The sequence below is a fragment of the Engystomops pustulosus genome, chromosome 9, assembly GCF_040894005.1.
Source record: "Engystomops pustulosus chromosome 9, aEngPut4.maternal, whole genome shotgun sequence".
In the NCBI taxonomy this organism is placed as follows: Eukaryota; Metazoa; Chordata; class Amphibia; order Anura; family Leptodactylidae; genus Engystomops; species Engystomops pustulosus.
Window position 1 is genome coordinate 90,752,641 of NC_092419.1, and position 21,906 is coordinate 90,774,546.

At 41.5% G+C, this 21,906-nt stretch overlaps 1 long non-coding RNA gene across 3 annotated transcripts; it reads left to right on the forward strand.

Moving 5' to 3' along the window:
- Window positions 1-538: 538 nt before the first annotated feature.
- On the forward strand, window positions 539-18,693 carry LOC140077924 (uncharacterized). Of its 3 annotated transcripts, none has more exons than XR_011849853.1 (3): window positions 539-574; window positions 1,870-1,949; window positions 18,576-18,693. It is a non-coding gene; the product is annotated as an uncharacterized lncRNA (long non-coding RNA). The 3 variants fall into 3 exon arrangements; XR_011849851.1 differs by having other exon boundaries at window positions 550-599; XR_011849852.1 differs by lacking the exon at window positions 539-574 and adding an exon at window positions 672-761.
- Window positions 18,694-21,906: the final 3,213 nt, after the last annotated feature.

Here is a 21,906-nt window from a genome sequence, read left to right on the forward strand (position 1 = left end):
TTCCCACGTGGCGTTTTTCTTGCGTTTTTAAAAGCATCCAAAACGAAAGTGGGAGGGGGGGTCTGCCTGAGAATCCATGCGTTTTGGCCAAACCCCCTCCCACTTTCATTTTGGATGCTTTTAAAAACGTGAGAAAAACACTCATGGCGCGTTCACACGTTGCGTTTTGGTTGCGTTTTCATTGCGTTTGAAACGCATTACAACAGCTGTTGAGAGTTAATTTGCCTAATTACATTACCGTTTACGTTTGTTAACACAATGTTATCACATATGTTAACAAAACGCATGCGTTAACATCGCGCTTACAATGCGTTTTGTAAACGGAAATGTTAACAGTGATGTAATTAGGCAAATCACCTCTCCTCAGCTGTTGTATATGCGTTTCAAACGCAATGAAAACGCAGGTCAAAACGCAACGTGTGACCGCGCCCTCACACTTCCAGCCCCTGGTCATGTGATGTCACACAGGTGAACGGTTCATGATATCACAGATGGTAATCAGAGCTGTGTGATATAACGAGCTGTCCACCTGTGTGACGTCACATGACCAGGGACTGGTTTCTATCCATTGGAAGTAAACGCTTCAGCTTTCTATTTGAGTTCACACTTTGCAGTTAAAACTGCAGCATAATCAGTTTCCATGCGGTTTTGGGCTGGATTTACACTGGCGAGTGTGTTGCATGTCCGTTGTGCATCCATTGAATGTTGTTTCCATATGCTATGGGGCCGAGGCTAATGGAACGTGTGACCGCAGCCTCAGTGTGCGCTCATACTCAGCGTTTGTATTTCGCATGCCACGTGCAAACACAGCCTATTTATTTTAGTGATTGATATATGAGGTATGTGGGTCTGTCTTTTTTTGAGGGTGCGGTCACGTGGCGCGTTTTAAAACGCATTGCAGCAGCTGAAGAGAGATTTGTCTAATTAAACAGCTGTTTACACTTGTGTTTGTAAATGTTAACACTCACATAAGTTTATGTGTTAACAAACACATGCATTAACGCGATGTTACCGTGTGCCTTAATGCATGCGTTTTGTAAACGCAAGTGTTAACAGCTGTTAAGGCAAATCTCTCTTCAGCTCTTGCAATGCGTTTTTAAACGGATGCATTAAACGCGCCGTGTGATCGCACCCTGAGGGCGCTTCCCACGTGGGGTTTTTAAACGCATCCAAAACGAAAGTGGTAGAGGGTTTGCCAAAACGCACATGTGTTTGCATTGAAACGCATGCGTTTCAGGCAGACCCCTCCTCCCACTTTTGTTTTGGATGCATTTAAACGCGATAAAAATGTCACCTAGGAATGTGCCATGGATTTTTAAGGTAAATCCGGTGAAACTTTCTTTAAATGCAAGACACCGGGTGCTGTTTACTGATTGCATGCGTTTCCATAGAGGCAAAGCGGGACATGTGACTGCACCCTAAACACTAGGGGAGATTTATCATCAAGTTTCTGAGGTAAAACTGTTCTAGTTGCCCATGGAAACCAATCCAATCAGAGCTCAGCTTTAATTTTATAAACAGCTGTGTGGAAAATGAAACCTGAGCTCTGATTGGCTGCCATGGGCAGCTAGAATAGTTCTGCTCTCTTTTTGTAAAGGCAAATGTTAACAGTAGTGTAATTCTGCAAATCTCTGCCCAGTGTTTTGCAAAACATCGGGTTCTCACTAGCGATAGCATTGCGATTTTTCACAGCACTTCTTATAGTAATGGTGCAACAGCACCATCCAGTGGCTGGATAATGGCACTGCATTCACACCAGCACTGATCCAATATGACTCACACTAACCAAAGGGCTTCTTAAGTGTTTACTGAGGAAGGGCTCTGATCAATCCCTCATGTAAAACTGTTATCCTCTTATTAATATTTTAGATTCTTGGAAATTGTATGGACTATTTCTTCCTGCTGTGAGCATGACCCAAAGATGTAGCGTTGCTCTTTAAAGGGAAGCGGTGAGTGTTTGAACCATTCTGCCGGCTATGGTCTAATACTTCATTGTGCTAGGGCCTCATGCACATGAGATTTGGGGACCTGTGCTAGCTGTTGATAATAAATAATAAATGCAGCTAGGTGCATTATTCATTCTGAGATCTGTGTACATCAAGCTTACAACAAAAAACAAAACAAAAAGGGATTTCTAACCCGGAGGTTAAGTGAGTAGCACTTCTGCCTTGCAGCGCTTGGGGTCCTGGGTTTAAATCCAACCCAGGTCAACATCTGCAAAGAGTTTGGATGTTCTCTCTGTGTTTGTGTGGGTTTCCTCTGGGTCCTCCAGTTTCCTCCCACACTCTAAAACAGTGATGGCTAACCTATGGCACGGGTGCCAGAGGTGGCACTCAGAGCCCTTTCTGTGGGCACTCAGGCCATCACCAGAGATGACTCCAGGTATCTTCCTGCAGTCCCAGACAGCCCAGGACTTGCTGTGCACAGAGCTATATTAAAGTGACAGCGGTATCTGGGACTATTTTCTGCTTTATAAGTGTCCTAAAGGTGATGGTATAAATGAAAACTGTGACAGAGAAGCGAGTATAAACCACAAATTACATTTCTATGTTGGCACTTTGCGATAAATAAGCGGGTCTTTGTTGTAGTTTGGGCACTCGGTCTCTAAAAGGTTTGCCATCACTGCTCTAAAACATACTGGTAGGTTGATTGTGAGTCCCATGGGGACAGGGACCGATTTGACATGCTTTGTGCAGCGCTGCGTATTCTGCGGGCGCTAAATAAATAATTATTATTATTATAATACTGAGTAGCTGTTGTGTTTAGATCAATGTGATTGCAGTTACTGGTTTTGTCCACTAGATAGAGCTATTATTTTACATAGAGGCTGGTCAGAGTGCATGTACAGTAGTTGTGTAGCTTCCATTATAGTTGGGGGCAGGTGCCCTCCAGCACTTGTACATTGATATTGTATAGTATTCCTCCTACTGCTGAGCCCAGTGTTCATGTGACTGATTTTCCATGTACAAAGATTTTCTCCTAGACTGATAAAATGTCTGATCGTCTGGATAAATAGGATGAGCACTGTGGACTCACTGAATACATTTCTGACACAAACAATTTAGTTTGGAAATTTAAGAATAATTCACAGCACATTGTTTCTGAACATAAATATTAAGTGATGGTTATAGGACAAGAAGTAGGGCACCATCTGGGCTTTATGTGAAACTTCTCCCCGGGTTGGAGGTGAGTAAAATAGTTTGGTAATTCTCAGGTGCCTGAAGGTTTATGATGGTCAGACTCTCACAATCCCCAACCAACTGTATTATAGATACAAGTATGATAGTATATCATAGTTTATGAAGGTAATGTTCCCACATTACATGAAGTGAATGAAGATTCTGATTGCAGGAACTGCAGCTAGCATAAAGCCGCCATATAAGTGCATTGTACATAGCACAAGATAGAGCATGTACGGCCTGGCAGCACGTCTCACTATGGAGAGGGGAGGGGTGAGGAGCACTCACCCCTTCGTCTCTCCAGGCCTACAATACGTTTTTTTGAAAGCCACCTTACTGCCTACTACTACTACTCACTCCAATTCTGCTCTAAAACTTGCTAGGAATTAAATACCTTACTTTGGAGTAACATTTAGTATTTTTCCTGACAGATTGACCATCACTGTACTTTTTGTCATTGTATAGCACCAGAATAGATGTTATAAGTATATCTATTAGTATATGTACTATTACTTGTAGCTTTGTCAGGACGGGTGCACTAATCTAAATATCTCTCATGTAGAAGGATTGTTCTAATATATAAAGGCTTCTTTACTATGACAACTGTGTAATCTGTAGAATAGCCGAGCTAAGGAGCAGGTCACAGCAGAGACAGCAGGAAGCTTCCGAAAAACCCTAGATGTCTGGTTACTATGGAATAACATTAATAGTTATCTATAATTGTGTTCCCTCACATCCCTCCCCCTCAGCTCTGCCTCTTTCCTTCCACGGTAAACGTTATGGACTTATGTCTTTATTTCACTTGTGTTATGTAATAATTTAACATAGATTTGTAACAATAGCTTCCAGATATGGACAGAGGATTCTGCACAATGTTAATATCCAGACTTGTTTGCGGCAGTGTATCCTATAATAATCCGGCTCCAATATACGGTATATACCTTCCTTCCAGCAGTCTGACAGCAGGATCACATTGCTGCACTTCATTAATCCTGTGGGATAAACCTGAATGACTTCTTATTAGATTTTGATCCTGCCCGCGTTGCGTTACATCCTACTGCAGATGAGCTGAAATGAAAGAATAACAATGATCTTTACCGTTCTTTCCGGATGTAAATGTAATTATAATCCCTTTATAGTTATCTCTATAATTGAAGAAGTTACATCTTATTTGTAATTTCTTGTAATCTTACATTGCAGTTGAGGTAAAACTACTGGTGAAAAGGTAAACAGATACACTGACATTTGTCACTGTCACTGGGTGTTGCTTTTTTTCTTGAGACCATCAGGACACTTGGAGGCAGCAGATAAGCCGCTGCTTCTCCTCTATGGACAGTATGAGAGCAGGAGAGTAAGTAATTAGCACCTATGTCTTCTCCCCTGGGGTCCCTAGTAACTGCTTGCACCCGACCTTCGGATGCCTGATCGCTTGGGTAGCCACCTGTGGCATAAATGTACTATCGTGTGGGCTTTTGGGACCATGACCGCCCGTCGTTATTATACAGCAGTTGGTTGGAGGGAACTAGGTAATAGCCGACATCTATGCACTAAAATTGGTAGTCCTAGTTATTAACATGTAGGTCCCACACCTGAAAGCTAAATTAAATATATGAAAAAAGATTGGTGTATACAAAAGGGCATATATATACTCCAACTTACAGGACTTCTACTACCAGGATGAAGGATTGTAAACTAAGCACACTGACATACTGGTGTGTGCCCGCTCTGGCAGGATCTGCTCTCCTTTATGCTTCCTATGCCCCTGTTTTTTAAGAAAAAAATGGGATTAAAAATTGTGCAAATGAGTCATGAGTAGAAACCAGGGCACAACAAGCTTAAAGAAGAGCCGTTCCTGCCAGAGGGAGCACACACCAGTATGTTGGTGTGCTTAGTTTACAATCTTTCATCCTGATGGTAGATGTCCTTTAAATAATATAACATTTTGTTGCATTAAACACAAATCTTCACTGCCATGCAAAAAAAAATTGGTATGACCAAGTTTCCCTTATGGATAACAATATTATGCTATCTATCCTACCAGTCAGTGTATAAATGACCTAATTGTATATGTGTAATGAACCTAGCCAATGTAAACCTTGGTGCTTGCAAGTAGTCTGAATGAGACCCTATGTTCCTCTAGTAGTGTACACGCATGGCTATGAGCACAGAATAAGCAAGTATAAGCAGTATATGCATGAAAGTGTACTCGCACCCCATGGTTTACATTGGCTAGATACATTAGGCTGATATATTCGGATATTTCTATACTAACTGGTTGGTTAGATAGCATCAGATTGTGATGCGTAAGGGGAACTTATCATAGACACTCATTTTTTAGCATAGCAAATTTGGAAGCAATTGATTCCCTCATTTGCCCCTCTCAGTGGAGCTGAATTGGGGGGGGCCCTAGACATGACTTTATGCAGAATCATAATTTCTGATACTGTAAGAGGAGATCAGGTCTATTTTAATTCCAAGTGGTGTGAATGTTGCCTTAGATTTATATTGTGTATTATATTCAATTTTATTATATATATAATATTTTAATTCTAAATTTCTTCTTTTATCTGGTCGTTCTTGCTATCACCCGCCATGTAGTGCACATCACTAGACTAGTTATCCGCATACCGTATGGTTTTGTTTTATTCACCTACACGAGGCCCAGAGCTCATTTGGCTCCGATCTCATTTTAGGAGCTTCACTACAAAGGATAAGACGGGTAAACAAACAGCCTGACAGCCTGATAAAGGAGCGAGAGGCCTAAAGCCTTCCAGATGTAGGTGACATTAGACAGACAGCTTTATGTGACAGGAGAGAGCGTTTAAAGAGCGAGAACTGTCTGATCTGCCACTCACTGCCCCATCCTCTATACATGGCGTACACACTGCCTCTACCTATAGAATAATGCCGCCATTTATATACATAGATTGTAATACCCTTATCATTTAATCTCTAGCACTGTAAGGACAGATGATACATTCCGTAAAACACTCTTACATACTTGTAGGAGCGCCCCAGGGACAGTCTTCACATCATACACATTATACTGCTTTAGGCCCCATTTACAAAGTTTGCGGCCAAATCATGGCCCCCATAGATTTCTATGGTACCCAGTCACAGTGTGGAGAGCGCACTGTATCTCGTTGCACTATGACCAAGCCACATGGTAATTCGCCTTTCAACTGAGAGGTCAGAGGTGAGGAGTATGCACTCTGCCTGGCCGTGCTACACTTGGGATCTGTTCCCGGAGAGCACACGTGTGAATAAGACCTTAGTTTTCCATTACTGTTCTGTATACTGTACTCCACGGTATGTTTGGGATTGCTCTGCTCCCTCACTACGGTGTCTCCATCTACTCTTCCTTTTACATTATGAGCCCTCAAGGGCAGGGTCCTCCTTCCACTTGTTTCATATCTTGAAGTTTTTGTCATTTTTTTTTTTACTTGCATTTGCTCTTTATGTAATAGATGTGAATCCATTACTGATTGTCATGAAATTAATGGTGCTATATAAATAAATAATAGTAACAACTTGTCATAAGTCCCATACCCTACAATGCTATTGTATTACATGTGCAGATACCCTGAAGTTAATAACTTGGAGGTCAATGGACCCATATAAAGACTGGCGAGGCTGCCATGTTAGTGCTGCCCATTGTTCCTTCAAACATTTGTTCAGCATTGGTTCCAGATCCTAAACCTTGCAGCCTGATATGTCTCTTGGAGTATAGCCCAAACGAAATGGAAGTCATATAATCATTTTCAGGCGCGTTTCTTCCACTGGGCGGGCAACTGGGGGAAAATGGAGGTACTTCCCTTACGGTGTTGCCCACAACTCCCCACGATTCCTCACCATTAATGCTGGTAGAGCCAGGTTTGTGTGCTGGCTGCCTATATACTGGGGCAGGGGTAGTGTGCGCCGGCGGGCCTATATACTGGGGCAGGGGCAGTGTGCTGGCTGCCTATATGCAGGGGCAGTGTGCGGTGGCGGGCCTATATACTGGGGCAGGGGCAGTGTGCGGCGGCGGGCCTATTTACTGGGGCATGGGCAGTGTGCGTCGGCGGGCCTATTTACTGGGGCAGGGGCAGTGTGCGCCGGCGGGCCTATTTACTGGGGCAGGGGCAGTGTGCGCCGGCGGGCCTATTTACTGGGGCAGGGGCAGTGTGCGCCGGCGGGCCTATTTACTGGGGCAGGGGCAGTGTGCGCCGGCGGGCCTATTTACTGGGGCAGGGGCAGTGTGCGCCGGCGGGCCTATTTACTGGGGCAGGGGCAGTGTGCGCCGGCGGGCCTATTTACTGGGGCAGGGGCAGTGTGCGCCGGCGGGCCTATTTACTGGGGCAGGGGCAGTGTGCGCCGGCGGGCCTATTTACTGGGGCAGGGGCAGTGTGCGCTGGCGGGCCTATTTACTGGGGCAGGGGCAGTGTGCGCTGGCGGGCCTGCATCGCAGGCGGCAGTGTGCAAAAAGCACTGTGCCTGCCTTTGCATCCATCCATGTAAAGAAGAATAACCCAGAAATAACAGGTGTATGGGTGGATTTTCTGAAAAACTGTCATATAAATATATTAATGTCTATTGCATAACTGCAGCATTCTTACACTGGATTTATGAAGTACAACAAAATGTATTTCAGCATTTTTATCAATCCATAGAATACTATATATTTCATGTATGGTCCAGAAAACATATCCAGACAAGATAACTGTGTTGTTTGATAAATGTATAGAAAGCAATGCCAGAAGCAAGGGAGTAACGTGGGTGCTGAATCTGGAGACATTGGAGCATGGTAGATTTGGCACGTACAAGAAATATTTAAGGGTTTTGTCTCCAGTAATAACATATAATTCACAGAATAGATTCCTGGAGGTAATGAAATTACTTATAGCAGAATGTCCACAAACCTTAAAAATTAATTTATCCTACTTTACAATGTTAAAAAATTATGCTATTTGTAATAATTAAAAGGTTATTCCAAAATTGTTAAGTTAGAGCAAATTTGCCCTCTGACCTTCACTCTGAGCATTATTGTGCTCCCCACCAGTCTTGGTGTATAAAATATTCAAATAATAATAGCATAATAATTTCTGCTCTTCACTTTGGCCTTCGTTTGGTGCTGATTTTTCTGCTAATAGGGTACCCGGAGGTGCCCCATGCCAGGCTGCCTCTTCGTCCCATACCTATAACGAAACAGCTTGGATTCCTCCATTGGAAAGTTATGACTGATGGATGTTAAAGGGGTATTCTCATCTGGGCATTCACATTCAATATTATTAATCTGCCATACATAAACATTTCTTCAATTAGATGTTATTAAAAAAATTTTACCTGTGTGAAGATAATTTCTCATAAATGTAGTCATATGATCCCTTAGAAACAAGACTAACTCATTGGATACGGCCACCTCTGCTGGAGGGATTGCACAAAGACACCAAGGGTGTTTGTATATGAAATGTCCTGGAGGTACTACATGTCGCACAGCCGTCCTGTGGTAATGAACGATTAAGTCAGGTGGTCAGACAGGGCTCAATGGCCCACGTCTGGCCACTGCTGCCAAAATGTGAGGTGGTCGTATCCAAGGAAGCCATCTCCCAAATTATCTTCACACAGGAACTTTTTTTTTAATAACATCAGATTGAAGAAATGTTTATATATGGCGAATAAATTTAAATTAAATGTGAATTCCCAGATGGGAAAACCCCTTTAAGGCTTGAGTCTCACAGGATTCTCCACTGACCAGTGCTATTGGCAATGTCCTGCCCTGTACTTATAACCAGAGTGGCCCACCAGAGGAACCAACAGTGTGTCCATACACACACAATACTCCATCCAAGAAGTCAAGAGGTGCCTATTTTTTTTTTATTTTTTTTTATTTTACGGATTTTGCTCATTCCCTCTCAAACTATTATACTTGAGGCCCTCTAAATGAAAATAAAAGAAATAGGGCCACATTTATCACTTTTGTGCGCCTAAGTGTAGTAGCTGCGCCTAAATTCAGGCGCACTGTTTTGCCAGAATTATCACAAGCTACAACCATCTGTGATAAGTTAATTTCCTGCCTCTTATTAATCACTTTACTTTAAAACAGTTTAGGCGCAGTTAAGGCGCAGTTTAGGCGCAATGTTAGATTCGGACACTTACATGTGATCCTGCTACAAGCTCCTCTCTGCTTCTCCCACAGCCCAGAATGAAGATAACACTCACAGCAGCACCCAGGTGTGTGACACCCTGCACCCAGTGACCTCCTCAGCAGGGGCTTCTCCTAGAGGGGATCCCCCAGTGCTGGTCTCCTGCTGCACCCCTGTAATTCTGGCCAGTATTCCCCTCAGATACTGTGCAGAATTACACGGGGGACACTTGTATGTAGTATCTGCAACATTCTGCAAAGTTCTGCAAACTTCTGAGCTCTCTTGCTGTGAGCTCAGCGTTTTGCAGAATATTTTGTCAATAGAAGGTGATGAAATGTAAATAGAGTCCGCAGCTCCTGTCTGCAGTGTATCTCATGTATCTATTATATGTTCCAGTGTCTGGCTGAGCTCTGCTGCTAGAAATGAGCTGTTCTGCAAAGGTGCTCAGTGCTTTCTTCTCAGATAACGCCACCTTCGGGCTGGAGTGTTTTTGCGCCCGTTTGTGCGCCTAATTGCAAAAGTCGCACGTGATGAATATCATTAGGCGCAGCAAAACATCTGGAAATGAACGATAGATGAGGGAAAGCTGGTTATTTTAGCTGCGCGGCTAATTTGACGTTTAATCGCAAAACAGGCGCAAAAACGGTGCGCCTAAACGAAAAGGCGCAAAAACAACAGAAAAAACAAGTGATAAATGTGGCCCATAGTCACTACTCTCCAAACTAGTATTAAGTTAAATCCTGGGCCCACCGGAGGGTTGTCTGTGCACTGGTGGGCCAGTTCATGACTGGATGAGATCCAACTAATGCTCTTATCTTATCTCCACATTTTACTAAACTTTTTAAAATGCATGTATTGGTAGATGGAGTTCCAGGCTCTGTAGCGGTGGAGACATACCATATGGATATGGTGTACTGATAATGGTAGACAGAATTGTAATACTTGGTGCCCTCCACATACACGTAGAGCACGTCATTTGCATCACAACTCTGTTTGTTCTTTGTTTGCACTTTTACTGAGTGCTGATACAAATAAGTCATTCCGGACTGATTCAACAACATGAGAGCAGTGAGTTTCGGGAGTATAAAGGGGCTGGCAGGCTCTTCATTCATCTCCTAATGACTCAGCTGATAGGAATTTAGTGACACAATGGTTTGGAGGCTTTATCTTAAGTCTTTTCATTGTGGCTTAGATGGTTTTTTTGAGTATTATTCACTGATCATAGCCTCCACCTTAAATGTAGAAATTGTTAATCATGTAAAAAATAGTATGTTTTCCTTAAAGTGACCCTCTACTTTATTTGCCACTTTGATAAGGGACTAGCAAAGATTTGTGCCAGCATATGATGAAATCCCTCCCCTCCTTGGCTGCTCGATATGTCAAGAGGCAGGAGCTCATGAGTTCATTTCCACGCCAGATCCTACCTGGCATAATTTGGATGCTGCATATATTTCTTTCACTTCTAAAAGTTGGCCTTCTGCTCCAAGTGCACAGGCATTGCCTAGTGATGGGGTATAGGAGGAAATAACCGCAAATGCTGACGGTTCTTGCCAACAGCTATTATTTCAGTGTTTCTGCACTAGTTTTATGGCATAGAAGCCCTGATAATTCTCCCCCTTTCATACAATGTTAATTCTGCACCACTACCTTTTAGTCAACCTAGGTCAGATACCAACTAAGGACTGTGCTGTTGCCCAGTTTTATTCCAATGCTAATGAGGCAGTCGATGCACCTTATGCGTGTCCTCAGCACACGGATCAGTGCTGTCCCTACCTAAAACACTCCCCTCTTCCAGTGTCACCACATGTCTCTTGCTTACCTGAGAGAGGGTAATAGTCCAGGTAGGAATAGCAGTGCTCCTGAAGCTAAGGACACAATCTGGGTCCACCAACTACCTAATTAGCATATGTATTAAAATAGTAATTTCTCATGAACTGCATAATGAACAGGAATAATAATGTTTCGTTGAAAATAACAGTGCATTTCTCTATAACATGCTATATTTGTCTACAGTACAGACCAAAAGTTTGGACATACCTTCTCATTCAAAGAGGGTTCTGTATTTTCCTGACTATATAAATTATAGATGAAGGCATTACAACTATAAATTAACACATGTGGGATTATATACTTAACAAAAAATACTTAACAGAAAATATGTCTTATATTCTAGGTTCTTCTAGTAGCCTCCTTTTGCTGTGATTACTGCTTTGCACACTCTTGGCATTCTCTTGATGAGCTTCAAGAGGTAGTCACTTGAAATGGTCTCCAAACAGTCTTGAAGGAGTTCTCAGAGCTGCTTAGCACTTGTTGGCCCTTTTGCCTTAACTCTGTAGTCCAGCTCACCCTAAACCATCTCCATTGGGTTCAGATCTGGTGACTGTGCAGGCCAGGTCATCTGGTGTGGCGCCCCATCACTCTACTTCTTGGCTAAATAGCCCTTACACGACTTGGAGGTGTGTTTGGGGTCCTTGGCCTGTTGCAAAATAAATGATGGTCCACAGTGGCGTAACTAGAGTACACTGGGCCCCAGGACAAAATTCCTAATGCCCCCCCCCCCCCAATTATACCAAAAAAAAAAAAAAAAACAAACCTCAAAACCCTTTCTGCTAACCGACATTTCAGTGATTCTTACATATTCTGCCCCCCCCCCCACAAGTGATTATTACATATTTTGCCCCCCCCCCCACAATGAATTATTACATATTCTGCCCCCCCCCACAATGAATTATTAAATATTCTACACACATACACACACACACACACACACACACACCTCTCCTCCATGCTTCACAGTGGAAACCAGGCATGAAGACTCCATTTCGGCGTCGCACAAAGACTCGGTGGTTGGAACCAAAGATCTCAAATTTGATCTCATCAGACCAAAGCTCAGATTTCCACTAATCTAATGTCCATTCCTTGTGTTCTTTAGCCCAAACAAGTCTCTTGTGCTTGCTGCCTGTCCTTAGCAGTGGTTTCCTAGCAGCTATTTTACCATGAAGGCTTCTGCACACAGTCTCCTCTTACCAGTTGTTGTAGAGATGTGTCTGCTGCTAGAACTCTGTGTGGCGTTGAGCTGCTGTTAACCTGCGATTTCTGAGGCTGGTTACTTGGATGAACTTATCCTCTGAAGCAGAGGTGACCATTGGTCTTCCTTTCCTGGGGCGGTCCTTATGTGAGCCAATTTCTTCATAGAGCTTGATGGTTTTTGCAACTGCACTTGTGAACACTTTCAAAGTTTACCCAATTTTTCAGACTGACTGATCTTCATTTTTTTAAAGTAATGATGCCCACTTGTTTTTCTCAGCTGCTTTTTTCAAGCCATAATACAAATTCTAACAGTCTATTCAGTAGGGCTATCAGCTGTGTATCCACCAGACTTCTGCACAACGCAACTGATGGTCCCAACACCATTTATAAGGAAAGAACCACTTATTAAACCTGACCGGCACCTGTGATGTGACTACCTCTTGAAGCTCATCAAGAGAATGCCAAGAGTGTGCAAAGCCGTAATCAAAGCAAAAGGAACCTACAATATAAGACATATTTCAGTAGTTTCACACTTTTTTGTTCAGTATATCATTCCACATGTGTTAATTAATAGTTTTGATGCCTTGTATTGTATGATAAGTGATATCAAGAAACTAAACTGTGACATCATAGTACAGAGGAACTTAATAGTGATATCGCTATTTTAGTTTATTTGTACTACGACTTCATGCTACAAAGAAATTAGTGATGTCATAGTACAAAGAAACTGAATAGTGATGTCGCAGTACAGAAAATAATTTCTGGTTTATGCATAAACCATTTATACCCCTGTATATAACACTAAATCAGAATGTTGAAAATTACAACATTGCAAACTTCTTCATCACTTTATAATATATCATTTTTCTCCTGCTCTGGCCCTGGTGTGAATATCAACATTTCTTCATAAATGAATGACATTATTTATCAACAGCATATCTTTGCATTGAATGTACAGCATGTATACATATACCGAGCCTCTCTGCCTCCTATCACTCCGCCCTGCTGGTATTCAGGGAGTCGAGGTTTACATACTGTAAGCTGAACACAGGTGGGGAAGGCCGCGGAGGCAGAGGGGGGAGGGGGGTATTTATTGGCCTAAATTACACCATAAAGGACACAAGACTTGAGCGATTGGCTGTAAAGGCAACAGCCACACACTGAGGCTTTGTACACAGCTCATAAAACAGGTGCACTTTTAGTACAAAACCAAATGAGATTTTGCTTAAAACTGAGTGTAAACTCGTGTATCCTATCCTTTTATTGCTTCAAACTCTGCAGTTTTGTGCCCTCAAAAGATTGAAGAGTAGGGACTCATGGCCGCAGGATGGGAGTGGTCTACACTTTGAAGCCTGTGACCATGGTCATTCCTGGACATGGTTTATTTTATATTTAGCAGGTATTTTGACAAAAATAAAAATGGTTGCAAAATAAGTGTACCCATAAATATATCAAAGACAGAGGACCTTCCATTACACCAGGAAACTCTTCTATGAGACTTCCACCACAGCAGCTTCATAGATGTGAAGGAAATGGAGGACAGGTCAGACATATGCACCGTTGTTGTCATGATCCCAGTGATTGGAACTCTTATCCGTGCAGCTCCGTACACTGGAAAAAGTTAGAACGTGTCCTATCTTTATGGTAGGTACGTAAGGCATTGCTATGGAGAGGGGAGGGATCAATGTGAATCATCCTTTATGTGATAATACCAAAATAGAAGAATAAATCCTCCACTGCAAGCACAGGCATATACATTAATGTACGCACTGACAGAACTACTGTTGTAGCTGCTGCTTCGGGGCCTATGCAGTAAGGGGCCCAGTTAGCCTACTCGGAGGCTGCCATTTTGCATCCAAGTTTTGGAATAGAAAGTCATTGGGGGAGATTTATAATTAGACCAGCTCCTTGGGATAGTTCTTTGTCTGTCTTTTGAAACTTTGCTGCCCATTAGATTCATTAAATTGGTTTTGGCCCTTTGATAAATGTTCTAATTGTGTTTGGTATTTTCCTTTGAAAAAGGTGCAAAATGCATCAAAAGTCGCAGCACATACACCAGCAGGGGCTAGAGTGACTTTTTTTTTTTTTTTTTTTTTTTAATTTTTTTAAAAAGTTGCAAGTAATGAATCTGGTTTTGCACTAGCAGTAGTTCTATGTTTATACCAGTCTAGTGACTGGAGGGAATAATAATAATAATAATTCTTTATTTTTATAGCACACACAGATTATGCAGCGCTGCACAAAGCATGACAAATTGGTCCCGGTCCCCATGGGGCTCACAAATTAACAGCCTAACAGTGTTTTTGTTGTGTGGGAGGAAACTGGAGGACCCGGAGGAAACCCACGCAAATACAGGGAGAACATACAAACTCTTTGCAGATGTTGACCTGGGTGGGATTCGAACCCAGGACCCCTGTGCTGCAAGGCAGAAGTGCTACCCACTCAGCCACAGTGCAACTTTGTAGCAATGAAAAGTCACAAAAACACTCTTTGGGGCTTTTTAAAATAACCGTAGCAACGCCAATGAAAAATCTCCACCATTGAGCTCCTGCCACTGCTGGACATAGGCACCAGAGGTAACAGAGAAAGGTAAGTATCAATGTTATTTTCCAAATTGACTGTAGAAGGGGAGGTTACAGAATAGTTGGGAAAACTTTGTGTTTTAGCTTCCGAAAGGGGGTGTATCAGGTCTTTGGGGAGGGTGGGGTTAAAAAGAAAAGGATACATAAAGTTGGGGGTGGGTACAGCTCTGGGGCCCAAACATTTCTAGTTACACCAGTGAACATGGCAAATTGCATTTATCCATTTTATGCTTTCTTGGCTGCTGTGTGAGCAAATTACAAGAAGCGTTTTTGGGTCTTTCAAGTGGAAAAATGCAATCCCATCAGGAATTTGGATATCTAAATCCTCTCATTTTGACTCTTGAGATATTTTGTCCCATAAATTTACTGTATGCCTTATAGGGCATTGCAAAGTAAAACGGAAGGAAGCCCTAAGTTTTAGTCCACTTTCCCTAATGTCATTGAGTAATTCCTAAAACCAGGTCACAAAGTTTACAAAGACTTAAAAAGGTTACAAAGTTCTCCTACACCGGTAAGTGGCTGATTATTGAGGCCCCAAATACTGGACTCGCCACAGAGTTTAACAAACTTTGACCATAATGTCTCATGTACATTATTTGAATAGATACACCAAACAGTGTGTGGGGGTGGTTGTTAGGGCAAAAACACACCACCTCCCTCCCTAGAACATAAACCCCTATCAAATGAAGTAAATGATCAGGTACCAAAACTTGGTTAACAAAATGCAATATGCTTTATTAGATAATCACAGAAAGCTTTCCCGTAGGAATAAAATATGGGAACACAAGAAAAGACAAACAGACTAAAATTGCACAAAACCCGGATCAAACTATGAAAAAAGAGTGGTACAATCATACATGGTACAACATACTAAGAGAGAGGACCTAATTCGTCCAAATGCCTTGCAATATAGTGCATGATCTCCTAATAAGGGATTATATCCTACATGCCTCAACAATCTGAGGATCGTCAGGGAGAGAATCGTGCATCTGTAAATAGACCAAAGATAGACCACTCATGTGAGGTATACAGACCGCGCTAGTGTGCAGAGACCCGCTACTCTGCACACTAGCGCGGTCTGTATACCTCACATGAGTGGTCTATCTTTGGTCTATTTACAGATGCACGATTCTCTCCCTGACGATCCTCAGATTGTTGAGGCATGTAGGATATAATCCCTTATTAGGAGATCATGCACTATATTGCAAGGCATTTGGACGAATTAGGTCCTCTCTCTTAGTATGTTGTACCATGTATGATTGTACCACTCTTTTTTCATAGTTTGATCCGGGTTTTGTGCAATTTTAGTCTGTTTGTCTTTTCTTGTGTTCCCATATTTTATTCCTACGGGAAAGCTTTCTGTGATTATCTAATAAAGCATATTGCATTTTGTTAACCAAGTTTTGGTACCTGATCATTTACTTCATTTGATAGGGGTTTATTATTTGAATAGAGATAAATTAAATCTGGCCCTTTAACTCCTTGCATGCCATCAATGTCAATGCTGACTGCAGCATCCAAGGGGTAATTGAGAGGAAGGGGACCCAGCTCCTTCACATTGTACGGTGGCTTGGTGATTGGCATTACAGCCTTGCAGCGCTGGGGACCTGTGTTCAAGTCCCAGGGTCAACATCTGCAAAGAGTTTGTATGTTCTTTCTGTGTTTGCGTGGGTTTCCTCCGGTTTCTTCCCACACTCCAGAACATACTGGTAGGTTGATTAGATTGTGAGCCCCATTTGGGGACAAGGACTTAATTGGCAGACTCTGTGCAGCGCTGCGTAATCTGTGTGCACTATATAAATAAAGGAATTAGTAGTAGTATTATTATTATTATTATTATTATTATTATTATTATTGTAGAGGTGTTCATGGTGCTGATGGGTTCCATTGGCCAGGACGGCTCCGTGTATTAGCCAAGCAGATCTGCATTATTGACATCCAGCCGCTACACAGAGAACAGAGCTGCCTGCTTCTTGTTCCCTTTACTGTGCATTGACTTCTATAATAAATCCCATTAACACTTCCATCTGTACATAGATCCTTGTCTTCAATAGGAGCACTTAGTAGTATAATACTAGGTAGCAATTCTTTCTCTGTTGGTTGCACCTCCTTGAATCCCAGTTTTACTTTCTACTGTGCCGATATACTTGCCTAGATAAGTTTATGGCTGTCACTATGACTCCAAGGCATAAAAGATCCTTCTACAGACTAAAGCCCTTATGCGGCTACCTCTACTGACCCCCTATTGTTTGTTTCAGTGGTGAATGTGTTGGGATGCACTAGGATGTCCTGAGACTGACTGGCAATCTTCTAGAATCTGCATTAAAAATGACTTTACAAGGCTGGAAATGGCTAAACTTATTGTATTCTTGTAGGTTTCTGATCACTACCCTACTTGCAGTTTCTTTTTTTTTTTTTCTTTTTTTTTATTCCCTATTCTGATAAGGGCAGCCATCTTGCCTTAGCTTCTTTTAACATCATTTTGAGATGTGCTTTACTGCAGCAGCTGTAGACACAATAGTCTGGAGATGTTCATAAAAGAGGTTTGTTATAGACATCATTTTATCTCCTATTCACTGGGTAAAGGAGAAATGTCTGATTGTGGGAGATATGACTGCTGAGACCTGTGGGATTGTCAGAGACACTTTAGTCCCCATTAGATACTCTATGATGAGGTCTGCCGTATATTACAGAATATTATATGACTTTTTAATATAATAAAACTAAAAATGAAAATCTGCAGTAATTCAATGAATTTGCATAGACTGGTGCGATGCTGAATCTCGAGAAAACCATTTCCATAAGGGGGGGTGTAATAGGTTACTAGATAACATAATAAAAGCCCCATAGGTTTGGTATGATGCTGCTACATACATTGGGGAACACGAAGGCCATTTACCCTGCAGTAATTCTGCAGCCAATATGCGAGAATTCAAAACCATCTAAAACTCAAGTAGTTTTTAATGTGTTGTTATGCTATCGTTTTGTATGGCATGGGAGCCGCTTTCAACCTTGGCATTGCAAAGGCTGAGTTTCTTACTGGGATCCACTGCAAATAAGAGCTTGGAGCCATAAGCCGAAGAGGACATGATCTGTAACGCCTGCATCTTATGTAACGGTATTGATTTAATATGGATGGTCTGTTCTACGAGGTAGTGCGGTACTACAAGAGGGGTGGGACCCTGTGGTAGATGTCACTTCCTGTCCGGTCCATCTCTTCCTCTTTTTCTCTCCAGAAGACCAAGAGAAAACTTTTCCCTCACTTCCACCAGCCTTGTTACATTACTACTTCATGTATAATTATTTAATCTTTATTACACATTATTTGTTGGATACTGATATTGCGTATTTCATAACACTGTTCTATTGCAATTCGATTGTTTTATTGGTGTTGTCCTTCTAAGCTCAAAGGAAGTGCAATACTTCAGCCATTGGTACCCTAAAGGTTTCCTCCACATAGGGTTTTTCCTCTCCTGAGTGCTGTGGGATTACTCCTTGTGAGTTGGAGGTTGGCCACAATTTGTAGTTGGCTGGTCATTATAATATAAGGTATACTTTCATGGCTTTGATTTAAAAAGAAATACGGGAATAGAAACATCTTTATAAAAAAATAAGTCAATTTTATGTAATAAAGTTCTAGCAGATTTTTCTATCTGTCACAGCTTCGAGTTGATGATGGAGAAGTCGGGTAGAAGTTGCAGGTGAACTCATTTTGACTTATGATGGTGAACAGGCTGATCTTTGGAAGTGGCCAGCTTCTTTATGGTATCCAGGAGTGGGCACGGTGGTGATGCACAGCATTGAGGGGTCATTGTTCCCCTTAAAGTGTACTGGTTTGGGCAAATCCCTCCCCTAGACCTTCTTCTAATTGTTTTAGTACTGTGATTTAAATAAAGCTGTGGTCAGTTTGACCCCATAAAATAAAGTGTTTTATGTATTTATTCCAGACACCGTGAAGGGAATGTATCAATGGGCACAGGATCCGCCAATGCAAACGCTAGTTTTTTTGCCCTGCCAGTTTTATCACTGGGATATTAAATTCTGGGGCAGTTTACAACTGTTGTGTTCTACTTTTATACCTCCTCTGAGTTGGTCTAAATTCCATGCACCAAAGTCTTAATTTTTGTCGTACGGCTTATTTTCCACAAGACCACGTCCTTTTCTGAAGACCACATGGTGGAAAGCATGGCATAATACATTCTCCTCATTGTTTCCTATCTTGTGTTGTTTTAAGATGAATTGAAGGTCCATCCAATATCCAAAAGCCATTGAATCATAAATCTCTGCTGCTGTTTTTTTTCCCTGAAATGTATGTATATTTATTAGTTTCATAATCTAAAAATGGAAAATCTATGTATTACATGCAACATTTTTATCTGGCATTGCTAAGCAAATTGTGCTGAGGATTCTACTTGAGGCCAGGGACACACGTTGCGGAATGGCTACAGAATAGATAGTGTTTAATAGGGGCGGACTGTGGCCCTGGAAAAAAATTTTAAACGTGGCCCCATTCTGTGGGCAGAGTCAAAACATGTTGGCGTGACCATGTGATGTTACTTAACTCCACACAAACTGTTGATTGATGGATAGATAATCAACATGTACAGCACAGAGAAAGAGACTGATACTGCCTCGCTTGTACAGAAATAAAGTTTGTGTTTTTTAAAAGAACACAACTTAATACTGACTTATATACCCAAAAAACACCCTACTATAATAACTTCTCTGATAAACAAGAATGTAGCTAGTATGATACGTAAAGTAAAAGTTAAATTTAAAATTAATTTATAATACTGCATTTTATGTACAATAATATAACTACTTTAATACTACCCCCTATGTATAAGAATATAACTACTATAATAATGCCTCCTATGTATAAGAATATAACTACTATAATAGTGCCCCTTTAGGTACATGAATATAGCTACTATAATACTGCCCCCTAGGTACATGAATATAGCTACTATAATAGTGCCCCCTAGGTACATGAATATAGCTACTATAATAGTGCCTCCTAGGTACAGGAATATAGCTACTATAATAGTGCCCCCTAGGTACAGGAATATAGCTACTATAATAGTGCCCCCTAGGTACAGGAATATAGCTACTATAATAGTGCCCCCTAGGTACAGGAATATAGCTACTATAATACTGCCCCCTAGGTACAGGAATATTACTGCTATAATACTGCCCCCTAGGTACAGGAATATTACTGCTATAATAGTGCCCCCTAGGTACAGGAATATAGCTACTATAATACTGCCCCCTAGGTACAGGAATATTACTGCTATAATACTGGCCCCCTATGTACAAGAATATAACAAGAATATAACTACTATAATACTGCCCCCTATGTACAAGAATATAACTACTATAATACTGCCCCCTATGTACAAGAATATAACTACTATAATACTGCCCCCTATGTACAAGAATATAACTACTATAATACTGCCCCCTATGTACAAGAATATAACTACTATAATACTGCCCCCTATGTACAAGAATATAACTGCTATAATATTGCCCCCTATGGACAAGAATATAACTACTATTATACTGCCCCCTATGGACAAGAATGTAGCTACTATAATACTGCCCCCTAGGTACAGGAATATTACTGCTATAATACTGGCCCCCTATGTACAAGAATATAACTTCTATAATACGGCCCCCTATGTACAAGAATATAACTACTATAATACTGCCTCCTATGTACAGGATATAACTACTATAATACTGCCTCCTATGTACAAGAATATAACTACTATAATACTGCCTCCTATGTACAAGAATATAACTACTATAATACTGCCTCCTATGTACAAGAATATAACTACTATAATACTGCCTCCTATGTACAAGAATATAACTACTATAATACTGCCTCCTATGTACAAGAATATAACTACTATAATACTGCCCCCTATGTACAAGAATATAATTACTATAATACTGCCTCATATGTACAGGATATAACTACTATAATACTGCCTCCTATGTACAAGAATATAACTACTATAATACTGCTCCCTATGTACAAGAATATAACTACTATTATACTGTCCCCTATGTACAAGAATATAACTACTATTATACTGCCCCCTATGGACAAGAATGTAGCTACTATTATACTGCCCCCTATGGACAAGAATGTAGCTACTATAATACTGCCCTGTAGGTACAGGACTAAAACTACTATTACTATGACTAATATGCCATAAAAAACCGCCAGTTAGCCCCCTGTATATATTCAGTCAGGCCCCCCTGTTTATAGCCAGCCTGCCCCCCTGTATGCAGCCAGCCTGCACCCCCCCCTCTAGCCTGTATACAGCCAGTCCCCTGCCCAGCACATAAAAATAATAAACCATGTACTCACCTATCCGACGCTCCCCTGCATCTCCGCTGATGCAGTCGGGCCAGCAGTGACAGGTCCTTGAGCTCTTGCTGAACACAGAATATGATTTTGGCATCTGTGTTCCCACCGGAGCTGTCACTGCTCGCCATACTGCATTGAGTAGCGGAGCTGCGGGCGAGTGTTGGAAAGGTGAGTACAATGCTTATTATTTTCAGACTGGCCCCACCAGTCCCAGATCGGCCCCGCACCAGCCCCAGAGTAGTCGGTGCACCGAGATGCTTAATGGCCAGTCTCCTCCTTGTGTTCAACTATTTTTCAATTGGAATCACGCGCAATTATTAATAACATTAATCATTCTAATTAACCCTAAACCCGGCGGCTATACCCTATCAGACACCGATGTCACCTGCTGCTAATCGCCATGAATGGTGCTAGGAAATTTCGAATAAAAAGTTATCAAAAGACTGTATAGGTATCCAGATGGTATAAATGAAAATGTCATTATCAAAGTATGAAAAAGTTACGGGTGTCCCAAAAAAACACAGCAAATAGGGGAAGGGAAATGGTTTAGATGTTGACTGTGAATGATATTCTAGAGCAGGAGGAACTGAGCAGACAAATAATTTTGTAGG